Source organism: Myotis daubentonii, chromosome X, assembly GCF_963259705.1.
Source record: "Myotis daubentonii chromosome X, mMyoDau2.1, whole genome shotgun sequence".
Lineage (NCBI taxonomy): Eukaryota > Metazoa > Chordata > Mammalia > Chiroptera > Vespertilionidae > Myotis > Myotis daubentonii.
The window spans coordinates 35,028,344-35,053,296 of NC_081861.1; the positions used below are offsets into that span (position 1 = coordinate 35,028,344).

A 24,953-nucleotide genomic window follows, 5' to 3' on the forward strand; every position below is an offset into this window, starting at 1 on the left:
GAAATGGGCACTCCCTAGCAGCAAGCTGGTGACTGAAATTTTTACAGCTCTGTTTATGGAAACTGTTGGGGTAGAAAATCATTAAGCTACCTTTCCTGCTTCCAATCATTGTAGCCAAAGGGTATGGTGCCATTCATAATTTCTGGTAGCTGATCTCTGGATGACATTGTTATCAGTTGCAATAGGAAATAATGGTTCACCACCACAAGTACATTTGAAAGTGTGCCTTTGAAAACATCTTCCCATTAGACAAACGAAAAAACCCTTAATTTTAGATGGTGCACATTGATTTTCTTTATGTGATTGTTATTGACTTTAATGTTCTAATATTTTACTTACACTCTTACTTATGAGAGTACTTAGAAACAAGATTGAAATAAGTGATATTTTCCATTATGCATTCTTTGCAGAGAATACAACCTATGGATTAAACGAATATGTTTAAAAATATCAAGGTCAGATCATCTAAATATTGTTTTCTAGAACTCTATTGTTTTAGGTACATGGTAGTGGACACTCAATATATGCTTGTTTGATTATTGAAATGTTCACAAATTCTTGAACATCTCTTAGCTTTTTAAAGTCTCAATTTATTTACAGATTTCCTGTGCTGGCACAGTTCCTGGAACATAGTAGATAATTCAAGATCTTTTCTGGATTGATTTTTTTTGTAATTGCATTAATTCTGGGGACAAACATATAAGGGTATACAAGTTCATGTGTGTGGTCTTTGTTAACAAAAAGGCATATCTCTTTTAAAATTCCTAGCAAATTATTTGAGTAATCTAGGCAACTGGGCACCTGTCCTATACAGATCACATGCTCCATCATAATTGGTTATATTTTGGTTTACATTGGCCATTCTGAAACTGGCAATTTAGTGTGCCTTCTTCCTTATATCCACCTTTGAAATACAAATATTGGTCCCATGAGCAAAACGACTTGAGGATTCTTCAATTTTCTGTTGCATAAGTGTGTCTAGGGAATCTCTAAAGTTGAATAAATGCTTTAGGAATCCACCTATAGTATCAGGCTGTGGATCTCCAGAAGCTGTAAATCAGTTCTTCAGAAAAGGAGAAAAGTGACAGAGCCCTTTGTACGTTGGAATTAAAAAGGGAAACAATATTTTTGAAAGAACTAAAGGGAGACAGATGCAGACCAAATGAATTAAGGGCTCCAGGGAGCTGTGGAAGATGAGTGAGGAAAATTAGAGGGAAGAATATGAGAGAAAATGTAAAGAGGAGGCGGTAGAGGAGAGAGTTGTTTTTTGTTTTTGTTAATGATTAAACCGACTGCTGAATTGCCAGTCAAGAAACAAGCTGAGTTTCCTTTCATAAAATTCTTAGGCATCAACTGCCCCTTCCTCCCTGTATCTTCAAAAAGAAAAACAAAGTAACAAAGAGACAGCAAGTGTGAGAGTGAGATGATCATGGTTTTAAATCCTCTATCTCATTCCTATGGCTGTTATGTTTTGTTCATGTGCCATTCTGCCTGAATTCCCATTTCATTAATGAGGAGCTGTTTCCTTAATCGTTGGTTACAGAATTTCCTTAGACTTCAGTGTTTTCCAGTAACTGGAGAAGTGACTGGCCAGATGTTTCTTTTTCTTCCTTTCAGAATTCTTATGTGGGAATTGAGGATATATCCTGAAAGTATTTTCCCTCCACAGTTTAGGGTTCCGGTAGTTCTTAAAGAGGAATCTTTTATTTGGGATTAAAAGATACACACGTTTTTGTTTTGTTTTGGATAAAGGTAGTGGGTTTTAGTAAGGTTTATTTACATACTGGTGGCAAGACACAGTTTTATAGCTATCCCCTCCCCCATTGCTTTTTCAACAGACCCAAAGAGAGAAGGTTTTGGAAGCAGTTGCTATCCCCCCCGCCAGAGTCCGGTTGTCTTTTGTTTCTTTGTTGCGGTGGGGTGGGGGTAGGAGGTGGGGTGATGGTGAGCGGCAGGAATCCAAAGGATTCCTGCCTGCAGCTGAAGGCGGTGTTGGAAAGGGGTCGATGGGAATAAACGTGATTTGAGAGTGCTTAGCTCGGTACATTTCTAACCTTCAGAGGTGTGATGGGTTTACAGTGCTCCCTCTTTGCAAATACCTGTACCAAAACCCAGAAAGATGGGAACGCATGGTTCCGAGATCTCCCCCTGGCGTCACCCTCTTTCGGAAACCAAATCCGGGCCCCCAGCTCTGGAGCAGAGACCATTCAGCCCGGAAGCCGTCCTCGCGCCGCAGCTGCCACCACCCAGCGTGGAGAACAGCTGGAAGCTTTGGTGCGCGCCCATCACAGCCGCAAGCAACTCTTCCCGGTAATTAGCGCCAGCTAAGGCTCCAAATGTGCCTAATTGCAACCCCTAGCGGGCTCTCAGCTCGGCCATAGCCTGACGCTTTCCTGTCCCTGCTCTTGCGGAGAAAAATTTCAAACGTGCGTGCACACACACATACACATGCACACGCGCCCTGCTTTCTTCACTCAAGAAAACCATCAATAAACGTCTTTCTCCTAAAGAAGGTGCGACTCTTCGCGCTCTCTTTTCTTTACCTAGAGAGGTTAGCTGTCCCCAAGAACACACACGGGGCTCTTTGCTGCTCTGCGCGCCCTCTACCTGTGTATGGCTTGGGTGGCGCTGAGGGGGAGGGGTGGGGGGGGGCGGTAGGAAGGGGTCTGGGAAGACCCGAGACTCCGATTTCTCCAGTTGGTGCAGCTCCCCTGGCTCGGCACTTGGTATCTCCCAAGGTCTGGCGCTCGCCGGGAAGCCGGGAAGGAGAAGGAGATTGTGGGCGTCGCCGCCGCCCTTCCTGGAACCGGAGCCAAACTCCAATGGGGCGCCAACGCCTCATGCTTCAGACTCACATCTGGCCCAGACGTGCAGATGTTGGAGACTGGAGAGTTCCTCCAAGCCTGGCGCTCCAAGTCCTGAGCATGCCCAATAGGACTCCTAAAGCTCCCAGAGCGAGTTTAGGGGCATGAAGATTCCGCCTTTCCGCTTTTTCGTGGAAGCTGAACAGGGTGGAAAGGGAGGGTATCCAGGGCTTGGGGCGGCGTGCTGAGTTCGCCCGGGTACGTGCCCTCGTGCCCGGCTGGGTGAGGGGCAGAGCCGGTTGGGGAGCCCAGGGAACTGGGCGGCCAGGCTAGGCAGGAGCTAGAGCACTGGGCCACCCTCCAGACGGACATTGTAAGTGCTGACTTGACTCGCTGCCAGGAGGCTGCGTGTGGCCGGCCTTGACGCGCTGGGGTCGCACCGTCAGCGGGAGGCAGTCGGCAGTGCTCTCACACACACCTATACAAGAGCTTGCGGGTCACTTAATGTGCTGCAGCCACGGGCTTGGCGGTTCTGGAAGGCGGAGAGAGTGGAAAAGGAGGAACCCCCAACAAATCTCTCTCCCTCGCTTTTTTTCTTTTTGCCAAAGTTATACTGGCAAGAGACTTGGCATTCTTTCTAAGTCAGTCCTGAGGTTTTATACATCGAGCAGTGATAGCACTCCTTTGTGTGTGCACGCGCGTTTGTGTATGTCATGACTATGGAACACTGTCCCAGGTTGAGGGGATGACAAACACTCCTCCGGCGCCCGCACCCCACCTAACCCTTGGGGGAAAATAATACAAGCTGGTCATGAGAGTCCCGTGGCCAGGTTCGCATTGTGGTACTAAATCTAAATTTTGTTGATCCATATTCCTTCCTCTGCTCTCATACTCAGCTTTCTCCTTCCCTCTCTCCACCTCCTAACACCCAGATTTTTCTCATTTCGACTTCCCTTCCTCAGCCCGCTACCTGCTCCCTCAGCCCTCCTCCTCCTCTTTCTCCCTCGCCCTATCTCAGCTGCGGCTAAAACCCGGAGTCTTGGGGAAAAGGGAAAAGGGGGGGAAAAAAACCAAAAAAAAAAAAAAAAACCAAAAAAAACCCTCGGCTGTGGAGCTGTCAAACCGGGCATGCTCAGTAGACAGGGCAGGTTTTTTGGTCTCGAGTAGCGGAGAAACATTTTTTTGCACCACCGCGACCAGCCTTAGAGCGCGGCGGCGGCGGCCACGGCAACATCAACGCAGCCATCAGCGGTGCAGACGCCCTGCACCCCGGAGCGCTGCAGGCTCCGGCTTTGCCCGGAGTTCACCTCCGAGTGCCCCGGGGGCTGAGCTCACCCCGTCTGCTCGCACACACACGCACACTCTCTCTTGCACGGACACACACGCGTATACACACTCTCGCACACACGTACGACCCCGGGCGCAAACACCCTCTTGGCAGCGGGCGTCCACAGGCGTGGTGGTAGCCAGGTTCGGTCCCTGCCCTCGGCAGCTACCGGCTGAGAGCACCACTGCCCCCGGCCGGAGGAGAGCGATGGGGGGGCGCGAGCGGCAGCTCGAACAGTAATGTGGATTTACAGTCGTTTCCCGCAGGAACCGGCTGAGAAGCCTGAAGTCCCGGGCGCAGGCAGCGTCCGGCAGGGCTGAGCACCTGGCAAGAGGGCGGGGGACCGCACCTGGGGACGACACCGAAACTTGCGCCTGGACTAGGTAGGTGCGTTTCTTTCTCTGACTCGCCCTCCTCCCAACCCAAGGACTCCAGGCGAACTTCGCCCCGAGGCTGCGGGCGGCGGATGGGTCGCTCCCGGCTGTGAGCGGCGAGCTGTGTCCGTTCTGGGAGTCCTGCCCGAGGTGGCAGAACCTCTGCTCCTTCTTCCTTTGGTCCCTGCCGGGCTCGGGGCTCGGGGCCACCCGGGGCAGATGGGAGGTCGGCCTCGTTCGCAGTTCAAGGGAGCCCTGGGGGCGCTGCCCTTCAAGGGCTCCCTGGGCTTCTCAGGCGACACTTTTGCTCACCAACTCCTCCGGTTCTGAAAGGGGTGGGTGTCCTCGCCCGGGCTCTCTCGCAGATCCCAGGCGCTCTAACAAGTGGACCTGGACGCGGGGGACAGGGTCCTTGGTCCCAGAAGAGACTAGGGGGCGCCTCTCCTCGGGCATCTCTCCCACCTGGAGCGTACGCCCCCGGGCTCGGCCACTCGGGTCCTGCTCATGCCGTCTCTCAGAAGATACCGAGGGGCTAGGACCCACTTTAGTACCTGTTTGCTTCTGAATTTCTCTTCGAATCTCACCCGGGGAGCCCAGGTTCGGGGAGAGGGGAGAACTTAAAGACCTCCTAACCTGCGCCGTCTGGGGCCACACCGGTAGCGTCCTCCTTATACCCCAATCTTTGTCAAAAGAGGCAGTCATTACGCAGCAGTTGCTGCCCTGGGAACTGTCGGTGTTGGCTTTTACCAGGCGCTCAGCTGTGCGGGTTTGTGCGTTTTCACATTTCATCCTGAAACGTGGTCCCGGGAATCTAGCAGCGACCAGCGCACCTGCCAAGCGCCCAGTACCCTCTCGGCATGCCTGGGGAAATGTAATCTCACTCTCTTCCACGCCACAACCGGCGGATTGCCAATTCAGTTTCAGGATGCTTTTTCCTAGAGGTGGAGAAGGGGAGATTGTTGGCGTGACTTGGTGAGTGGATGTGTTTGCAGTCAGGAGTGTATTTAAACATTTCACTGAACCTAGTGCAGCCGGTTGTTTACAATTGCGGAGACAGACGATCTCACTCCACTCGTAGATGCCTGCCGTCTCGAAGTCTATTTCGCCACGGGGAGAGTAGGGGCGGGGACAGGGGCTGGTTTGCTGCTCGAGCTTGCCCTAGGCAGCTTCTGGTTCAGCTGATCTGCATCACTGCTACTGGCGATATGCTAATATGTGGAGAAAAACTCTACATCTCCAATATGAAGCAATTGGATAGGAGACGCCCTGAACTTTCTAGTTTTTCTTTTCTCCCTTGGGATGTTAATCTGGAGGTGTATTTGAGGTGACCCAACGAAATAGAAAAAGAAGTTTCTGGTTCCATAGAAGGAAAATTAGTAACCATCGGTTTTAGAAACCAAAAGGAAATGAAACACCCCAGTGGACTCTAATAGGAACTGTTAGATTAGCGTTTAATGGATCGCATTTGTGATAAGGGTCATAGACAGCTTCCTTGAATTTTAGATGGTTATTTTATGATTAAAATTAACAAACCAGGTACACTATACCATGAGAATCAATCTGTACTCTTAACCTGTTTGGGGAAGACATTGCAAATGTCTTCTCTATTATTATCTTTCGGCGGAAATATCCTAGTTCATCTTCTTAGTCCAAAGACTTTCGATTTGGAGCATAAGTTACTCCAGTGCTGCCAAGAAAGAGTACAGTCTAAGGAGGAAAGATTATTATTTTTTTATTAAAAGGAGATTCACAGCTTTACATTCTGCTCCATGATTACCCAACACTGGCTTGCTTGCTCACTCTCACCCCTTGCTCTTCATATCTGCAATGTGGGGGGAAAAAGAATTTTCATAAGGCATAGTATGACCCTTAAAATGAATAACTGGAAAAGCAGAATCCCAGTCTTGCCATTTTTGTCCAAGTTCATAAGACTTTGTTTTGGTGGTGTGTTGAGTGATTTACTATTTTAAAGTTGTTTTTAACGGGTAGTTAAGAACTTTCAAGTATGCCAAAATCATGTTGGAACCTTTTATTGCTAACAAAAGGGAGTCACAAGATGCATTCGAAAGGGGTCATGTAATTTCTAAAATGAATTCTATGCTCTAAATGTTATTTAAAAGTTTTCAGATTGTCCCCTGGAATGTTTTTAGAAAAACAGGTGTTTCTAGAAAACAACTCTAAGAAGAAATGTTAGAATTTGCACAATAAAACTTATAGAGTCTTGTCCCTGAACAATGCCAGGCACATAGTAGAAAATGAACATTTTTTGAATACATGAATCATTTGCCATTAGTTCTAAGTCCCAATTATAAATTAAGAAATGGTCATGTCACTTGACAAACTATACATTGGGGCTGAAGGGAAGAATGCTTTGTGGAATCACTGTGCTCTAAGGGTGATTAAGTGAGGTTCCAAAATATTCAAACATGTGTGTTAAAAAGTAAAATCAGATTATGCATAACTACCATCTCATTCAAAAGCCTAATTGGAAGTCAGAATACCCTAAAGGCCTCATTGTTTGAATTCAGCTATCATATGTGTAAATAACGCTGACAGCCATTGTACCTTTCTGATGCCTTCAATACAAAGATTTGTGCTGAAGCAGAACAGTCAAACATTTAAGTTTATTCTGTATGATAGTACAATATTACATTAAAATTTCAAACTGCAAAATATACTTCTGATATGTTGCCTCTGAAAACAGAAGGCTTAGTGTGGATCTTTATTTTCCATGACAGCTTTAAAAACTTGGAAGTGGTAGGAAGGGTCAATATTAATTAATATAACAAATTTTTTATTCCATTCGGGGTTACAGATAGCAATTAGAAACCATGTAATTTTTGCTTGAAGCTCGCTTTTCCTGAAAGTCTATTATTTTCAGCTTTAAGTATATTTATCAAGTGCTTGGTATAGATTATGGTTAATAAATTCCCCGAGGTTTCCAAAAGAAGTGATTTATTTGTTTATTTACTTACCTACTGACCTGAGGTCAAAAGAAGACCAGTACTTTGAATACTTGACTCCGTGATTAATTTTTAAAAGTGAAAACATTTTCTTAGCACTCACCTATTTGTTCTCTCTGTCATATACACACAAACACATACACACACTTAGAAGCAATCTCAAGAGAATGCCATGCATCATATATAAAACATGTATCATAATTCTATTAAAATTACATATTTCTTTAATTTCCTGTCAATTTACCCTCAAAAGTAGTAGTCCGTGCATACTTCACACACACACACACACACACACACAAAAGAAATTTCCCATCATCTACCATTTGGAAAAAAGGTTTGAACTGGATTACTAGCACAACTACAGGTACATTAAATGATGAAGAATATCAAAAGGGATCGTTTTTAGCAATTCTGATCAATAGCATATATCCATAGCTGGAAATATAGCTTCTGCTAATAGAATAAAATTAAAAGGAATCAAATTTCAGAACTGTTCACATATACAATAACTGCTTTAAATCATATGCATATTCTGCATATTAAATCAGAATCTCTTTTAAATGGAGCTTACGGTTATTTTTCCTTCCCCTAAAATGTGAAACATTCTGAAATCTGGATTAATAATGTATTATTTCTACTCCTTTCTGTTTTCCATTGACTTTTTTAGAACCGAGAAAGTAAATATCAAATAGAACCAGCTAGCTTGAGCAAGTGAATGCTATAAAAGGTTTCACACAGTTTTTGATTATTCCTAACAACCCTGATGGTCCAACCATAGGTGTCTCTTCAGTATGTAGTACTCTACTCTGACAATTTATATGATGTATAGAGTTTTTGTAGTTTGCTAGATGTACTGTGGTACAATTTAACCAGACCAACACAATTGCTTACATTTGGAACCCATGAAAAAGGGCTGAAGAAATTGGACTATATGGCATAAACTGAAAATTATTATATAATAAATATTTATATCAGTTGCACTGATAACATTTCTATAGTCAAAACAAACTGGTTTTAATTGGAGGTAATAAATATTTTCACAGTTGATGTTGGATCCCAAATATTTTGAAAATAATTTAGACTCTGATAAATAAAGCCTATTAAGTTATTATATAATGTCAGGACTCATTTGTAGACCTGGAAGTATAATCTTGGATGATTTACAACTTAAAAAAAAATTCTGAATTTTACTTCCTGTCCAAGCCTCCACTTTAGGTAAACAATAGCATATGGTGAAACATGGCATATATGCCAACTAACCACTACCTCTTGGATGATGTTAGCAATATGATGTAATGATTTTGAAATATTGGGTTCTCCTTCCCCGTCCTACTCTAACTGTATGAGTGGAGAAATTAATTGGGAAATGGACACAAGAAAATGTGTTAAATAATCTCTTTTTGTATCAGTGGATCATCCTCTGTGAAGCTCATGCCTGGAGCCTTATTATCATTGTTTATGGTAGGTATATGCCAAGATTAATATGTTTTTTTCTGGATAGTTATGACAGGTCTCTATGGCTGTATCTAGGTGACGCCCAAATATGTGAGTGAAAAGTTCCGTCAACCATCCAGCTGTTTGGGTTGATGCAAACAAACATCTGGTTGGTTGAGAGAATTTTTTACTTAGTCTCTGGATGTTTTGGAGTCATTTAATAGGCTGACGAATTTTAATACCTCTGTCAAAAAAGAAAGAAAAAATGAAACACTTTAAAACACATGCAGAGTACCTTAAATACTCTTGGGTTACTATAAAATACCGAATGAACTAAATGTCATCCTGAATCTACAGCTTTGTATGATATGTATAAGGGATGTTACTCATATCCCTCAGCAATTACAGAAACAAAAACACACTGGCCTTTTCAACAAGCCAGGAAATTAAGAACTTTAACTTCAATTCTGCCTCCCCCCTTCTCCCCCAGTACTTATTCATCCGTTTAAAGAAATCAACTTAAAGAGTTTGATATGTTGGCTTCTTACAATTTCCTGCACCTCATTTTCTACCTATTCTTCTACTGCCATGGAAACTAGACGGGACAGACAGCTGCGAGTCACTAATTCAGGATGGGAACCTGCTTGTTAATTTAATTTCATGCCAGCCTGTTGGTCCCTGAAAGTAACTGTAAAAGGCTGGGGAATTGAATTTGCAAGCAACAAATGATTAAGCAGAACAAAAATCAGTACCATCTTTGTCATTTTCCTGAGAATTTTACTGCAGCCCTCTTTGTCCCTACTCAAGCAGTTCTTTAAAAATAATCACAGAAATAGAGGTTTGATTTGTGTATTCCTATTGGTATTTATATATGCTACAGAGCATTTTTGTTCTATGAGGATATTCATAGCTGTAAATAGTTGCATAATAGCTATTTCATTGAAAAAAATATATTCTTTCAAATTATGATTCCGTAGACTTTGAGGAAGCCTAGTTAGTGATCACAATAAAGTGTAAATGATGTTTGAATTTTCTGGGAGGATTGGTTATTTTTCCTTTTCAAATATAAAAATAATTGTATTAAACTACATATGCCCCACATTTTTATTGCAGAGACCAAATGAATTTGAATACATTTCTTTAAAATCTGTAACACTCATTTCACTTGTCACCATAAAGCATTCTGATTGTTTTAATTTTAATTGACTAAAGTTGTCAGTTGATAAGTAGTTGACAATGAGGAAATCGCCTTTTAATGTTTCTCATATTCTGTTCTAACTTTTTATTTCTTATTTATTTGATTTTAGAGAGAGGAAGGGCGAGAGAGAGGGAGAGAATGTGTGTGTGTGTGTGTGTGTGTGTGTGTGTGTGAGAGAGAGAGAGAGAGAGAGAGAGAGAGAGAGAGAGAGAGAGAGATTGCTATTGCTGTGAGAGAGAAACATAGATTGGTTGCTTCCTGTATATGCCCTGACCAGGGATGGAACCTGAAACCTGATTATGTGCCCTGACCTGGAATTGAACCTGCCACCTTTTAGTGTGGGGGCCCATGCTGCAACCAACTGAGCCACACCAACAAGGGCCGTTTTAACATTTTTGTGGCTGATTAAAACTTACAAAATGGAATTTTGGAATCACAAGCTGAATTGCAGTCCATGTGAAAACCTTTGTAATATTATCAGCTATGGGTCTCAAGAAACTAATATATTTTTTGTAAATTTATAGTTGTAAACAAATTTCTATATTATGGCTAAGAAAAAGTGATTCCCAAAAAGGATTTTAGTAATGAAAAAATAATGGTGATCTAAGTCTACATCTACACTATATGTCACCAGATATTTTTCTGTTTGAAAGTGCCTAGAATTTCAAATTATAAATATCCCAGATGGAATTATTAAAGATAGAATGAAGTAGTGATTTAAAAGTTTAAGAAAATTATATTTTTATTTTTACATTTTAGGGAATATTGACATCAATATCCAGTTTTGGGGTATTCAATTGCATATATATTTAGTTAATTGGGTTATTTTTATTACTTAAGCTCTATCTATGTAATACCAGGATATCTGAGTAAAATATGAAAATGTTAGTCAATTGTTATTGTTGAACATGTAGATTTCCTAGTATCTATCTGTGTCTTATCCTCTTTGTCATGTCGATTTCCTCTAACCTTTCAGCAGATGCTTGGCATTTGGATGTACAATGAGAAAAAAATCAGTCAATCGTCTGCAGGGTTCCAAATACCTGATCGGTGAATTTTGACTGTTCATTCAAATGATGTCCTGGAGTTATAGTCTTAGTTTTCCTTTCGAAATTACTACATATTTATTTTTCAATTTTTCTATTTAGATAAATGGTGTTGTAAATATTCAGAATGCTGATGCAGATGTGTGTGTGTGTGTGTGTGTGGGGGGGTGCGGTTCACTTTTAGTAGAATTCCTATATGGTTACATCAAAGGAAATCCATTTTCATTTTAATGTTTAGAATCACAGTTTAGTATTTTTAGCTGCCTGTATAAATGAAGGTTTAAAAAGCAGCCAAAAAAGAAGTACATTGCTATTAGTTTGCATACTTCAGGGAAAATTTGATCACTAGTTAAGGTAAAGGAGAAAATTTCCCAGTTGTATTGTTTTGCATAATTGGTTGATTTTAAGTGTTTATATTACTTCTAATGCCTCTATCTGGTTTAGACACCTGTCAAAGAGAAGGTGCCAGATTATATGGACAATTGGTTTATTAGATATTGCAATCCCGGTGTCCCAGCTGTATATAGACATTTTAAGAAAACTTTAGTTGTACAGAGAAATTAGAAAAAGATACCACAGATGGCCTATCTCAATAATCCAGGTTTTTTTTCAGGTACATTTAAAATTAAATGTCCTAAGAGATGATTAATTCAGGAAAGTTATTGATAATGAACTCATCTTATGCTACACATTCTTTGCACCTATGATGATGCCTTATTAAAGGTGTCTCAATCTTGCTAATTACCGCCTGTGCTTAAATATAGAGGTGTATAAATACACTAAAACCACTCAGTGACTGGAAGCCTTCTAGACCTGAAACGTTCCTGGTTAACTCACTTCCTAACAACAAAATGTTTCTGATCAACATCTTACATTTATACTTTATGCAATACCTCCCTCTTTTAAATAGTGCTTTTTTTTTTCAAGCTGCTCTACTTAATTGCAAGCATTTGAGTGGAATCTCCTGCTCTATTAGCCCAAAAATATGTTTGTGTTCATGTGTGTGAGGATAGGATTTTTTGCTAAAGGAATATTTATTGAAAAGTATATGTACATTTTTGACATGGATTTGCAAGCATCACTTATGGGAACATACAAGTATATCACCTATTTGCTTATTCTGTGCCTGAAGAAAAAAATTTTGTGATTTTGACTCATTATGTGTTCAGTGCTTTGAGCTACGTAGGGAGGCTTTGACAGAATCACTATGCAAGTCAAATAGGAAATTCCTTTTGGAAAGATAGTATTAATTTCACTAATGAGATCGGGTAACCTCTTAAAAGGAGAAGGCTATGCAGTTGATTGGCTAACTGATGCCTATCACTTAGCCTTAAAAAGATTCTTGTGCCTTGACATATGAATAAAATCACTCTCATTTCTTCCTTCCTCTATCTCCTCCTTCTTCCCTCCCTTACTTCATTTTTCGTTATTTCAACTGTTTCCAAGACTTGAGGTAATATATAGGTTTATGAGAAAGGAAGCTCTGGGCCATTCACTGAAATATTGGGATTGATTAATTTTTAATTTTTTTCTTTTAAAAATTATTTACCGATTTTAAACAGAGAGGAAGGGAAAGAGAGAGAGAAACATCAGTTTGTTGTTCCACTTATTTATGTATTCATTGGTTGATTCTTGTAGGTGCCCTGACCAGGGATCAAACCCACAACCTGGTATATGGGGATAGTTCTCTAACCAACTGAGCTACCTGGTTATGATTTATATTCTTTTCCCAAATCTGACCAATTTTTTATGTCTATACTAGATAATTATAAGTATAATGTGAAATATTATTCTTTATATTGTTTTTGGTTCATACATTTTTTCAATTATCTTGGGTAGGAGCTAAAATAACACACCTATTTCCTGGGTTGATTCTGTTTATTGCAGATTTACTCTGTGCACATATCCATATGTTAGTGCATTTGTGATTTATCTTTTATGTTTAGTCTAATAAAATGTCAACACTTAGGTGTGATACCATTTATTTTTGGTTGTGAATCTATGAAGTGTTAACACAAGGGTGCTACATTTTTTTCATTGTTTTGTTCTTTTCCTCTGTTTGAGATATTGCATTGATGAAACATTGGACAACTTGTGAAAGTGAGGTAATTTTAATGTAAACAATTAGAATTCAGTGCAAGAGAAATATATTTAAGGGTAATTTAACATGGAATAAAGAAAATTTTAACAATATATTTCTATAAAACATGGAATAAAAGATGTTTAAGAAAATGTGTAAAGCTGCGATAGACATTTAGCAAAATCCTTGGGGCTGCTTTGTTATTGAAAAGGCAGAAAAAGAATCAACATTTACACAAAGCTGTAGTGCAATAGGTCTTGAAGTCTCAGGTGTTTTACACAAAGACCCCAAGATACATGAACGGGCCTTCCCCCACCCCCCAAAGACTTTAGTATTGCACGGTTTTGGTTGTGCATCATAAAACAATCTTCATGAAGAAAAGAACTTCATCTGTTCATTCAATCATTCATTCATTCACCAAAACTTTAAACTCCTCTGTTTACCCAGAGATAAAAAGCCATAAAAAACCCACATAACCACTTAGTGAAGGAGGCAGACATAAAAACATATTCTTATCATATAAGAGATGCTCTGGAAGAGGGATATTTAGAATTCTCTGGAAGCTCAAAGGTAGATATATATATATATATATATATATATATATATATATATATATATATATGGCTAAGCAATCGTCCAACCACCTGACCGGTCTAGTAGGTATGACGTGCACTGACCAGTAGGGGCAGACACTCAACACAGGAGCTGCCAAGCTGAGGGAGCCTGATTCCGGGGTGTGTCACCCAAGAACCGTCCTCTCACAATCCAGGACCCCTCGGGGGATGTCGGAGAGCTGGTTTTGGCCTGATCCCTGCAGGCCAGGCTGAGGGATCCCACATGCCAGAGGGACCCCACTCACTCCACAGACGCCCTTCCAGCCACGGTGCCACCCCATGTGCAGTCAACCAGGAGGGACTGCAAGAGGTTGGCTCCAGGGCATGTCTGGCCCATCTCACCCAGTCCCACCCTGCCAGCCACCTTCTAATTAATTTTCTTTCAATGTGCACGAATCTGTGCACTGGGGCACTAGTGGTTTCATAAAGGGTATGTCATTTGAATTGGCTTTTAAAGAACAGTTAGGAATTTTTTGGAGAACATGAATAACTGCATTCCACATGGCAGAAGATTATAAAAGGACACAAGGCAAAATTAGCAATGGAGAGTACTAACCCAGAATTTTATTTCCTATCCAGTTCTGGGGAATAGAGTTCAGGGATAATGTCTTATTTTTACTTCTATGTGCCCGACACACAGAAGATGCTTAGACCATATTTATTAAATGAATGAATGTGTTAGGGTTTTCCTGCATGGAGAGTTAGACTGGAGAACGGTGGTTTTTCTAATGTTATCCAAAATCATACAATGTACTACTTTATAGCAGTCTATTGAATTAGATGAGGGACTTTAAGGTGGGGAAGGGGGTTGGGTCACCAACTTTGGGTGACATCTGTATGAAGAGTGGATTGAAGTGGAGTAAGTGTAGTAGCAGTTAGACATTGAGAGGCTGTGTTGAAACTGTTACCAAAGATGAGGATATGAACCAGAGGCAGTGACAATAAAGATGGAAAGGAAGAGAAAAATTTGAGAGCCACTCATAAGTTAGCATCAGTGGGGCTTGGGGATTGATTACATATAGAGTGTGAGGGAGAGAGGAGTGACTGAGGCTTTTGGTTTGGTAAATAAGGTAATGTCATTAAGCAATATAAGGAACATAGAAGAAAAAATCCGTTTTGGTGGGGATAATGAGGTCAGGTTTGGATTTCTTTAATGTGAGATACCATTAAGACATTCAGATGAAGTGGGTTTGTGACAGATGGAAATTACAGATCTGCAGATCAGGTCTGGAGGTAGAGATCTCTGTGTCATTAGTCAATGCAGTAGTTGAAATCATAGCAATAGGAAGGTGAGTTCACCTAGAGAGTATATATAGAGTAAGAGAAGCAAAGATGAGATCATGAGAAACGTTGAACTTAAGAGGTTGGTGAAATAAGAGGAGTCTTCAAAAGAGAGCAAGTGAGAATAAGGTCTGAGAGGTAGGAGGAAAACCAGAAAATAATGAAATGCCTCATTAAAGGAAATAAAAATGGCCAGTAAAGGTGGAAAAAACTCAATTTTCAATAATTAAAATAAATGCAAATGAGAAACGATAAACACAAGGTTTTTTTTGTTTTGTTTTGTAAGATCATTCTCAGTGCAATTGTTCAAGTCTCAAACCTTAGACAATTTCTTGATTACTATTTTTTCATACAAACAATTAACAAATGTTGACTCTATCTTTAAACCATATACTCTTTCTGAATCATTATCTCCTCATTTCTTCATTAATACCTTGGATCAAACCACCATCATCTTTCACTTAGACTGCTGAAATAGCCTCTTACTGATGACCATATATATTTTTTGCCCCATAATTTTCTATACAACAACCAGGGTAATCCTTTAAAATATAAATAAGATAATTGGATTCTCCAACTCTCTGCCCTCCAATAGCTGGATTCTTATCACACTTAAAATAAAATTTTGAAAATAATTAAAAAAATCTTTACCAGGACCTACATGGCCCTCCATGATTTGGTCCATGACTGTTTATTGGGCCTCATGTTTTACCATTCTCCCCAATATACCTTGCTTATAACACAATGCCTTCCATTTCGTTTCTTAAACATACCATGCATTTTGGTCTCTCAGGGCCTTTGCACTTTCTATTTCCTCTGCCCGAAATGAATTTTCTCTAAGATTTTTATAGGCTTACTTTCTCACTTCATTCAGGTCTTTGATCAAATATTCCTTCATCATAGAGGTCTTCCCTGGCCATCCTATGTAAGGAGTCCTATCATGAGTTTTCATTTTCTGTTCATTTAACCACTTTTATTTTTCCTCCTTTTATTCATCATGACCTAGCATCACACTGTACTTTATTTATAATTTATTTATAATTTATCAACTCTACTTGCATATTAGCTCCATGAGAGCATGGACTTTGTGTGGGTTTTGTTTATTATTGCATTCCTATTGCCTAGCACATTGCCTGCCATATACATAGTAGGTGTTTAGTAAGTGTTGGTTGAATAAATGACTGAATAATAAGGACATGATGAAGTGTTAGTTACCATGGATTTGGCAGTTTGCAGCAAAAGCCTTAAAAATGCTCATACCATTTGACCCAGTAATTCTACTTCTGGGAATTTGTCCTAAAGAAATAATGTGAGGTACAGAAATAGCTTTATTTGCAAAGATTTTCACCAAGCTTTATTTCTAATGGAGGAAAAAATGAAGGAACCTAAATGTTCAACAAGGGAATTGCTAGTGATTTATGGTACATCTAGACAATGTAATATTTTATGGCCATTAAAGTTGATGTTTACAAATATTGTATGATAAATGGAAAATGTTTATGTTATCCTATCAAGTGATAAAGCATGATACAAAATTATATATTCCCAATGTGTAAGAAAGAAAAAAGGACTGGAAAAAGATGCACAAAAGTTCTGAAATGATTATCTGAGGGGTGAGTAATAGGTGATTTTTTTTCCTTTATTCCTTTAATATTTTTCAGATTTTCAATTATAAATCTTTATAACTTTCATTACAGAAAAAATACATTTGCAAAACAAAGAGGAAACAAAAACCCCACAGAAATAAATATTACCACCTTAGAAGTGAAGTTTATGTAATAAATAATAAGAAGGATAAACCTATTGTCCTTGAAAGATGGTACTGGAAGGAGAGGAATTTGCCAGTTGTAACTGGGGCCAACTGGTTCTCTGTCTAAAGAGGTGTACAGACAGAAAAAAATTGAGATCTATTGACCCAATCTATTCTTGTTTTTAATTAATTTTTTTAATGTTGACATTATTGCAGGAATCCTCCTCCCTCCCCCCTTTTGCCTCCCTCCTCCCTCCTCTGCTTCCCTCTTCTTTGGCCTTTACCAAATTATTGTCTGTGTCCATAGGATATGCATATATGTTCCTTCATCTTCTTTATCCAGTCATCGCCCACTACCCTCCCTTTGGGGACTGGCCAGTCTGTTCCATGTGTTCATGCTTCTGGTTCCATTTCCTTTGTCAGTTTATTTTTGTTCATTAGATTACATATGTCAGTGAGATAATATGGTATTTGTATTTCTCTGACTGACTTATTTCACTTAGCATAATACTCTCCAGGTCCATCCATATTGTCACAAATGGTAAGACTTTCTTCTTTTTTACAGCTGCATAGTATTCCATTGTATAAATGTACCACAGCTTTTTTATCTACTCATCTGCTATGGGCACTTGTGCTGTTTCCAGATCTTGGCTATGGTGAATAATGCTGCAATTAACATCAGGGTGCATATATTCTTTCTGATTGGTGTTTGGGAATTCTTAGGGTATATTACCAGAAGTGGGATTGCTGGGTCAAAAGGAAGTTTTTAATTTTTTGAGGAAACTCCATTTTGTTTTTCATAGTGGCTATACCAGTATGCATTCCCTCCAACAGTGCACAAGGGTTCCCTTTTCTCCACATCCTTGCCAGCACTTGTTTGTTGATTTTTTTTAATAAATATATTTTATTGATTTTTTTTACAGAGAGGAAGAGAGAGGGATAGAGAGTTAGAAACATCGATGAGAGAGAAACATCGATCAGCTGCCTCCTACACATCCCCCACTGGGGATGTATCCACAACCAAGGTACATGCCCTTGACCAGAATTGAACCTGGGACTCCTTGGTCCGCAGGCTGATGCTCTATCCACTGAGCCAAACCAGTTAGGGCCTTGTTTGTTGATTTGTTCATGGTAGCCATTCTGACAGGTGTGAGGTGATACCTCATTGTAGTTTTTATTTGCATCTCTCTGAATCCAATCTACTCTTCACTCACTGGCAAACCTAAGAGGGCTGAGTTTATTCTGTCAGGATTTGAACACGTTTAAGGGAGATTAGGTTAGTTAAGTCTTCTTCATATTGCTGTGGAAAGCACTAGCAATTTGCTTCATGTAAAACAGAAGTGATTACTCACTAGATTCCTTCATGCCATGTAGTAAAAACAATTAAGTGAAGTTAGAGTATAGATTACTTGGCTATTCAGCCACAGTCACCTCTAATGGAAAAGAAGAAAAATAGCATTGACAAGTTTTGGCAGGTCTCATCATTAGAAATGTCCATATTGCCAGGAAAAAAAGCTGAAGCTTTTTTAATGTGAACCTAGAAGTTCTTTAGGCCCTGAGGAAGATAGTGACAATACAGAATGTTATAGCATTAATTGTCTGAGAGCACTGATCATTGTAATGGGGAAACTGTCTCTGTTATTAACACAATTATTTTCTACAAGGTCTTTGAGTAAATGTCCCATTAGAAAAATAGCATTAGAGGTTTCAAAGTGTGTGTAGCAATATATTCATTAGTAAAATAAAGTGACCCATATGAATCCCAAAGTCCCTTGAAAATAATAGTGTTAATATAGGTGTTATAGTTATAATTAGTATATAATTGAGTAATTATTGAAAAACACATAAAAACATGCCATTTTATAATCAAGTAGAAATTATACTTTTAAAATCCATCTGAGATATTTATTTATATACATATTTATGCATATTCACATATATGTATATATTTTTTTGGACCGGACTTCTAGACCCTTCTTCCACTCACCTCCAACTTATGCATTTCATCTCCATAGCCAAGCTCAGATGATAGTTTCATTTTAGGAAGCTGAGAACTGAAGGATGTAGAATATTATTCTCTATGTAAGACCAAACAAGAAGCAATAGGACTAATGAAACTCTGGGTCTCTTAATGAGCTGTTCAGGTTTGGATTTAGGACTTGGCTTGCAGGCTCCAGCCTATCTCCAAAACTAATAGTCAGTTCTGTGAGATGCATTTCTAACATGTGTGGCTTCTGCTGTTTTTGCCTCTAGTATGCATTATTTGGTTGCATTCGATGATAGTTCTGTCAGACAATCTAGCTTTTTTTCTTCTTCAATGATAGCTAGCCCACATGCAGTATTAAGACAGCCAACAGTTTCTCTTTTTGGAAATGAATACTTGAGTCAAATAGAGGTAAAAGGTGAGGGAAGTGGTACGTATCTCAAACTGGTAAATGATGGCAAGTAACCTGGGGGATCTTATATAGATCAATGTATGAACTGGCCTTCTCTAATCATAAATGGGAGATACCCTTTTAATGGTTTGAAGGCAGTTGAGAAGTGAGCAGAGAAGAGCTATGCTATTTTAAAGTCCTTTTGTTTCTAAGCCCTCTGTGTATCTCACCAAGGCAAATGCTGCATATGGGGCAGTTTATTTTTTATAGCATTTTTTTGCTAGCTTCTTTACAGAATCAGATTGATGAATATGAAGCCAGTTTCTACAGACTTACTCTGGTATATGTGGCCAAAGAGCCAGAAGTATTTTTTTGTAGTCGAGACCCAAGTATTTTCTGAAATGCTTTCCCTTGAAAGATTCTTAGTCCCATTATGGAACACTTGAGCAGAACTCTGGCTTTTGTGAGAAACATTAACAGTGATGAAAATGCACATCGGCAATTAGATTGCAACTAATCAAGAGCACCACTTCAGTCTATTATGAATGATTTATATATAGTGTATTGGATATGGAGATCATTAGTAATAATATAATACTGTATTGTCATTACAAGGTCACCTTGGTGATCTTTGTCAAAGGTGACAATGCTGTTATTGGCCTACTTTAAAAAATGTATTTAGATATTACTGTGTCTCTTGATTTACTGTGGATAAATTAAAAAGAATATTTTTATTGATTTCAGAGAGGAAAAGAGAGGGCGAGAGAGTGAGAAATATCAGTGATGAGAGAGTTTCAATCGGCTGCCTCCTGTACCCACACTGGGGATTGAACCCACAACGCGGGCATGTACCCTGACAGGAAATCAAACCATGACCTCCTGTTTTATAGGTCAACGCTCAACCATTGAGCCACGGCAGCTGGGCCTATGAGTACATTTTAAATTGTTGCCTTTATTATTGAGATTTTGCCTCAAACATTTAGAAAAATAGGTTTTGAGATTACTTGATTGATAAGTTGGGGCCATAAAGTTAATTAAGTGCCAACCATAATATATTATAATGTTAGTTTTCATTTTCCTTTATTTTATCCACTTTAATTGCCTTTTCTAAAATGGGTTTTTGAAGAATTTAAAACATACAGCTTTTTAAATATATGGGTAATACATGTTCATTATAGAAAAATTAGAAAATACAAATACACAGAAAGAAGAGAATGATATATTTTGCATATATATTTTTCTAAGCAAAACTCATACTCTAATTACTTTTTCATTTATCAATATATTGTTAACATATTTCTGTGTCAATAATATATATCAATACACACATACCACACACATATTTAAAACTATGTGACACTATAGAAATCAGAGAGGTGTATCTCTCAAGTTGAGTAATTAGTGGGGATCATTATAGGGCACAGTTCCTGCCCTATTGTCCAGTATCAAGGGTGGCATATGGAAACATATACAGTGGGGCCTTGACTTACGAGTTTAATTCCTTCCAAGACCGAGCTCGTTAAGGAGCTCATTAAGGAGCTCGTTAACTCAGATTACTCTATCAACTCAATGCAAAATATTGGCTGAGAGACAGCTGGTATCTCAAAAAACTCGTTAGTCGGGACACTTGTAAGTCAAGACCCCACTGTAGTTAATTTTGTAACTTAAATAAAGGAAGTAATGTGGGACATTAGAAACATGACCAAACCAAAAGTAAGGAGACATGGAATCTAGTCCTGGCTCTACCACTATTCATGTATGTGTGTTTGTGTAAGCCATTTAATCTCTCTGGGCCTCAGTCTCCTAATCTTTTAGCAGGGTTCTTTCGAGGATTAAATGAAATGTGTATATGAACATTTTTGTGAACTGTAAAAGACTATCTTAATATAAGGAATTACAATTACTATAAATTGTTTACATTGTTGAAAACTTCCTGACATTGTGGGCTTTTCATCTCAAAGTGAGCAGGATATTGAGCGAAAATAAGCTGGGAGAGTCTTTGTGGGTGAGAATTCCATAGTCTTGTAGGTATGCGCATCTATAATTAAGAAATTCTCTATTAGCAACATAGTTAATATAATTGTTTGCAGTTTCAAACAGACTTTTAAAGAAACTGACCCTTTTATTCCTTGTGAATTATAAAATGAAGTCATATTCACAACTCCCATGCCCACTCCCACCCCCACCCCACATGTGTCTCTTCCTTTCCCTCATAAGTACTGTTTTGGACTTGCTTGTACACATGTTTGAAGGATAATTTGGCCTAATTGCTTAATTTGTTTACAGGAATTACAAGGGTGACCTTTATTCAGCTGTCTCCTTTTTGATTCTCATACTTCTGGATCTACCAAGGTAAGTGCATTCTGCAATTAAATTTACTTTGGGAATTGAACACATAGCTATATAATGTGAAAAGAATGAAATGTTCCACTGATATATTTTGTTATATTTATTGAGTGCTAAGTAAATGTAATTGCATTGTTTTAAACTTTAAAAACTTATTTGGTTATTGTATAGATAAGCTTGTGTCTATACTCCATAATTGTTAGTCTTTGCAAAACCAAGTATGGAGGTTGTGCTATGTATTTGAATGATTATGTGACCTTTTCCTCATACAGCTACTCCTTGACTAATAGGAGTATCTGCAGGGTACAAGGAAACAGTAATAGCCAATGAGGATGTTTGTAGAACCTTTTAGTAGTTCTCATTGGCTGCAAAAGAAACATGGCATTTCTCTTTATCAATGGCAAAAATATTACCATTCAGATAATTGTATTGACAAACCAAATACTTGCCTCCTGAAATGAATATTTTAAATTTTTAGGAAAGTCTGAAGTAAAATATCTCTATTGTCATGATACTGCATTCATTTATTGATCCATAAACTCAGTAAATATTTATTGAGCAACTACTGAGTGCCATATCTTTTGGTAAATGTGCCAGTGTAGACAGAATTAACCTGGAATATTGAGAAAGTGATTGCTTCTATATTCACCCCTATGTTAGATAGAATATGTGAGAAAATGTGGCAAGATGGAGGGACTTTCAGACTACAGTTGACCCTTGAACAACGAGGGGTGGTTAGGCTCCCCTACCCCCTGCATACTGTCAAAATTCTGCATATAAATCTTGATACACCAAACTTAAAATGTGTAGGACTTAAGTCAGAGCCCTGTGGTAGTGACCTTAAGAAGATTAGTTTTATTAATTATACTATTTCTTTTTCTTTCAAGTTTACATTTCATTGAAAATGATCCAAAATTAATTGAGGGTAATTTGGGGAAAATTGTCTCATTTTAATCGTTTGTGTTGCCTCTGGGACACTGCTGGGCAAAACTGTATGAATTGTGATAATTAGAATAAAGTTTTCCTATTGTCTTATTTCCATTATTGCATTTTTACAACTTGAACTTTGGATGATGTTTTGTACTGTGCAATTAAATTTATTAAGAGTACACATAAGTGCCTGGCAGGTGTTGCTCAGTGGTTGAGCATCAACCTATGAACCAGGAGGTCACTGCTTAGATTCCTGGTCAGGGTACATGCCCGGTTGCAGGCTTGATTCCCAGTAGGGGGCATTCAGGAGGCAGCTGATCAAAGATTCTCTCTCATCATTGATGTTTCTCTTCCTCCCTCACCCTTCCTCTCTGAAATCAATAAAAATATATTAAAAATAAGAGTCTACATAAGTAACTAAAATTTCAGTAAACCATAAAAAGTTCCGCATATAATTTTTTTTCATTTTTCATTCTTTATTGATTATTACATATGTGTCCTTATCCCCCCTCACCCCCCTAGTGTTTGTGTCCATTGGTTAGGCTTATATTCATGCATACCAGTCCTTTGGTTGATCTCTCCCCCTTCCTCCCTCCCCCCCACCCCCCCCACCCCCAACCTCTCCTGCCTTCCCTCAGAGGTTTGACGGCCTGATCGATGCTTCTCTGTCGCTGGATATGTTTTTGTTCATCAGTTTATAGTTGACTCCCCCCAAACTTAACCAAAGTCTGCCTTCACATCCAGGAATTCAATAGACCCAGAGGGAAAACTGTTTTCTCCAAGTGGCTGGGACTCCAAGGTTGGGAAACTGCTCTTTGGAATGCGAAAACCGTTTTCACATCTGCGGTTGGTTGAATCTGCGGATGCGAAACCGAAACCAGGGATACAAAGGGCTGACTCGATTTATTGAAAAAAATCCGTGGGTAAGTGGATCCATGCAGTTAAAACCTCCTTGTTAAAAGGTCAACTATGATTAAAATCTTAAGTCACCTGAAGGACTTCCCTCATTGGTCTTCATTCTAATTAAAAGTATTGGTCAATGTGAAGTCCCTATAGTAAGTACGGAATACAAAGCATTGATATTCCCCTCCCCCGGCCCCTTCCATTCCTTGATACCTGTATCTGGCAGTGCTACACATAAGAATTGTAATCCCAATTTAGAAAAAAAGGCAAAGGCTGATCTGAATTTTTAGAATCACTTGATACTTTCTCTAAGTATGTTAAACAATAAAATTACATAAAAAATGAAATCCTTAAAATCTTGGAATTTGCATTGCCCTTCAAAAAATACAGTACAAGTACAAATACATTAAAGATTTTTTAAAAATTGGGTTCCAGTTAATTGATATTAGTCCGTAATGGGAATTTAAATTGGATTTGTCAGTTTTAACTTTGCCATTCTTCTAGAGGTACTGCCTTTAAGGGAATACCATTGCCAAGAAATTCAGATCACTATAGGAAAAAAATGTGTAAGATCAGAAAATAAAATGACAGATTAAAAAAGACACTGAGGAAGGAAGTTGAGATTTTTTCATATTGTATCATTTATGAAAATAATTTTCTTGGGAATTGTGACTCTGCCAGCTATGTAATATTAAGTTGAAAGGTGTTTTTTTTCATACTAAGAAGGTTAAATGTGTGAAAGATGATTATTTTCCTATCATAATTTGAATGAAAAGATCAGAATGGCCGAAACCGGTTTGGCTCAGTGGATAGAGCGTCAGCCTGCGGACTGAGTGGTCCCAGGTTCGATTCCGGTCAAGGGCATGTACTAGGGTTGCAGGCACATCTCCAGTAGGAGATGTGCAGGAGGCAGCTGATTGATGTTTCTCTCTCATCGATGTTTCTAACTCTCTATCTCTCTCCCTTTCTCTCTGTAAAAAATCAATAAAATGTATTTAAAAAAAAAAAGATCAGAATGGAGGATAAATGCCTAAGAGGCCAAAATAATGCACACGTTTGAATGTGCTTGGCTCCAAATATTTAAAAGGTTCAGAGAAGAGCTACTTTTCCTCCCTTAGACAACATGGTGTAGTAGAAAAGTCCTTGCTTTTGAATCAGTAAACCTGGGCTCTACTCCCAGTCTTAACACAAGGAATATGGTCCTCCTTAGGTAACTTCTCCACGCTGAGCCTTGGTTTACTTATTCTATAATACAAACTTTGGGATGGATAGCTCCAACTGTTTTCCTGCTCACTCTTTAATTTTTAGAAAATTAAGGGAAAAGTTGTAATACACACAGACACACACACACACACACACACACACACACACACACACCAGTTGTTAAAAAGATTGCTGCTTAAGTGGCTTGGTGCTTTGGTAATAGGACATTTATTTATTTATTTTTAAATATATTTTTATTGATTTCAGAGAGGAAAGGAGAGGGAGAGATAGAAACATCTATGAGAGAGGACCATTGATCGGCTGC

General features: G+C 39.1%; 1 long non-coding RNA gene across 1 annotated transcript in view; it reads left to right on the forward strand.

Moving 5' to 3' along the window:
• Positions 1–4,025: 4,025 nt before the first annotated feature.
• Positions 4,026–24,953, forward strand: part of LOC132224900 (uncharacterized) — a 165,831-nt gene continuing 144,903 nt past the window's right edge. The window contains exons 1-2 of the long non-coding RNA XR_009450759.1: positions 4,026–4,514; positions 21,533–21,598. This is a non-coding gene — a long non-coding RNA (uncharacterized LOC132224900). The remainder of the gene's footprint in view (positions 4,515–21,532; positions 21,599–24,953) is intronic.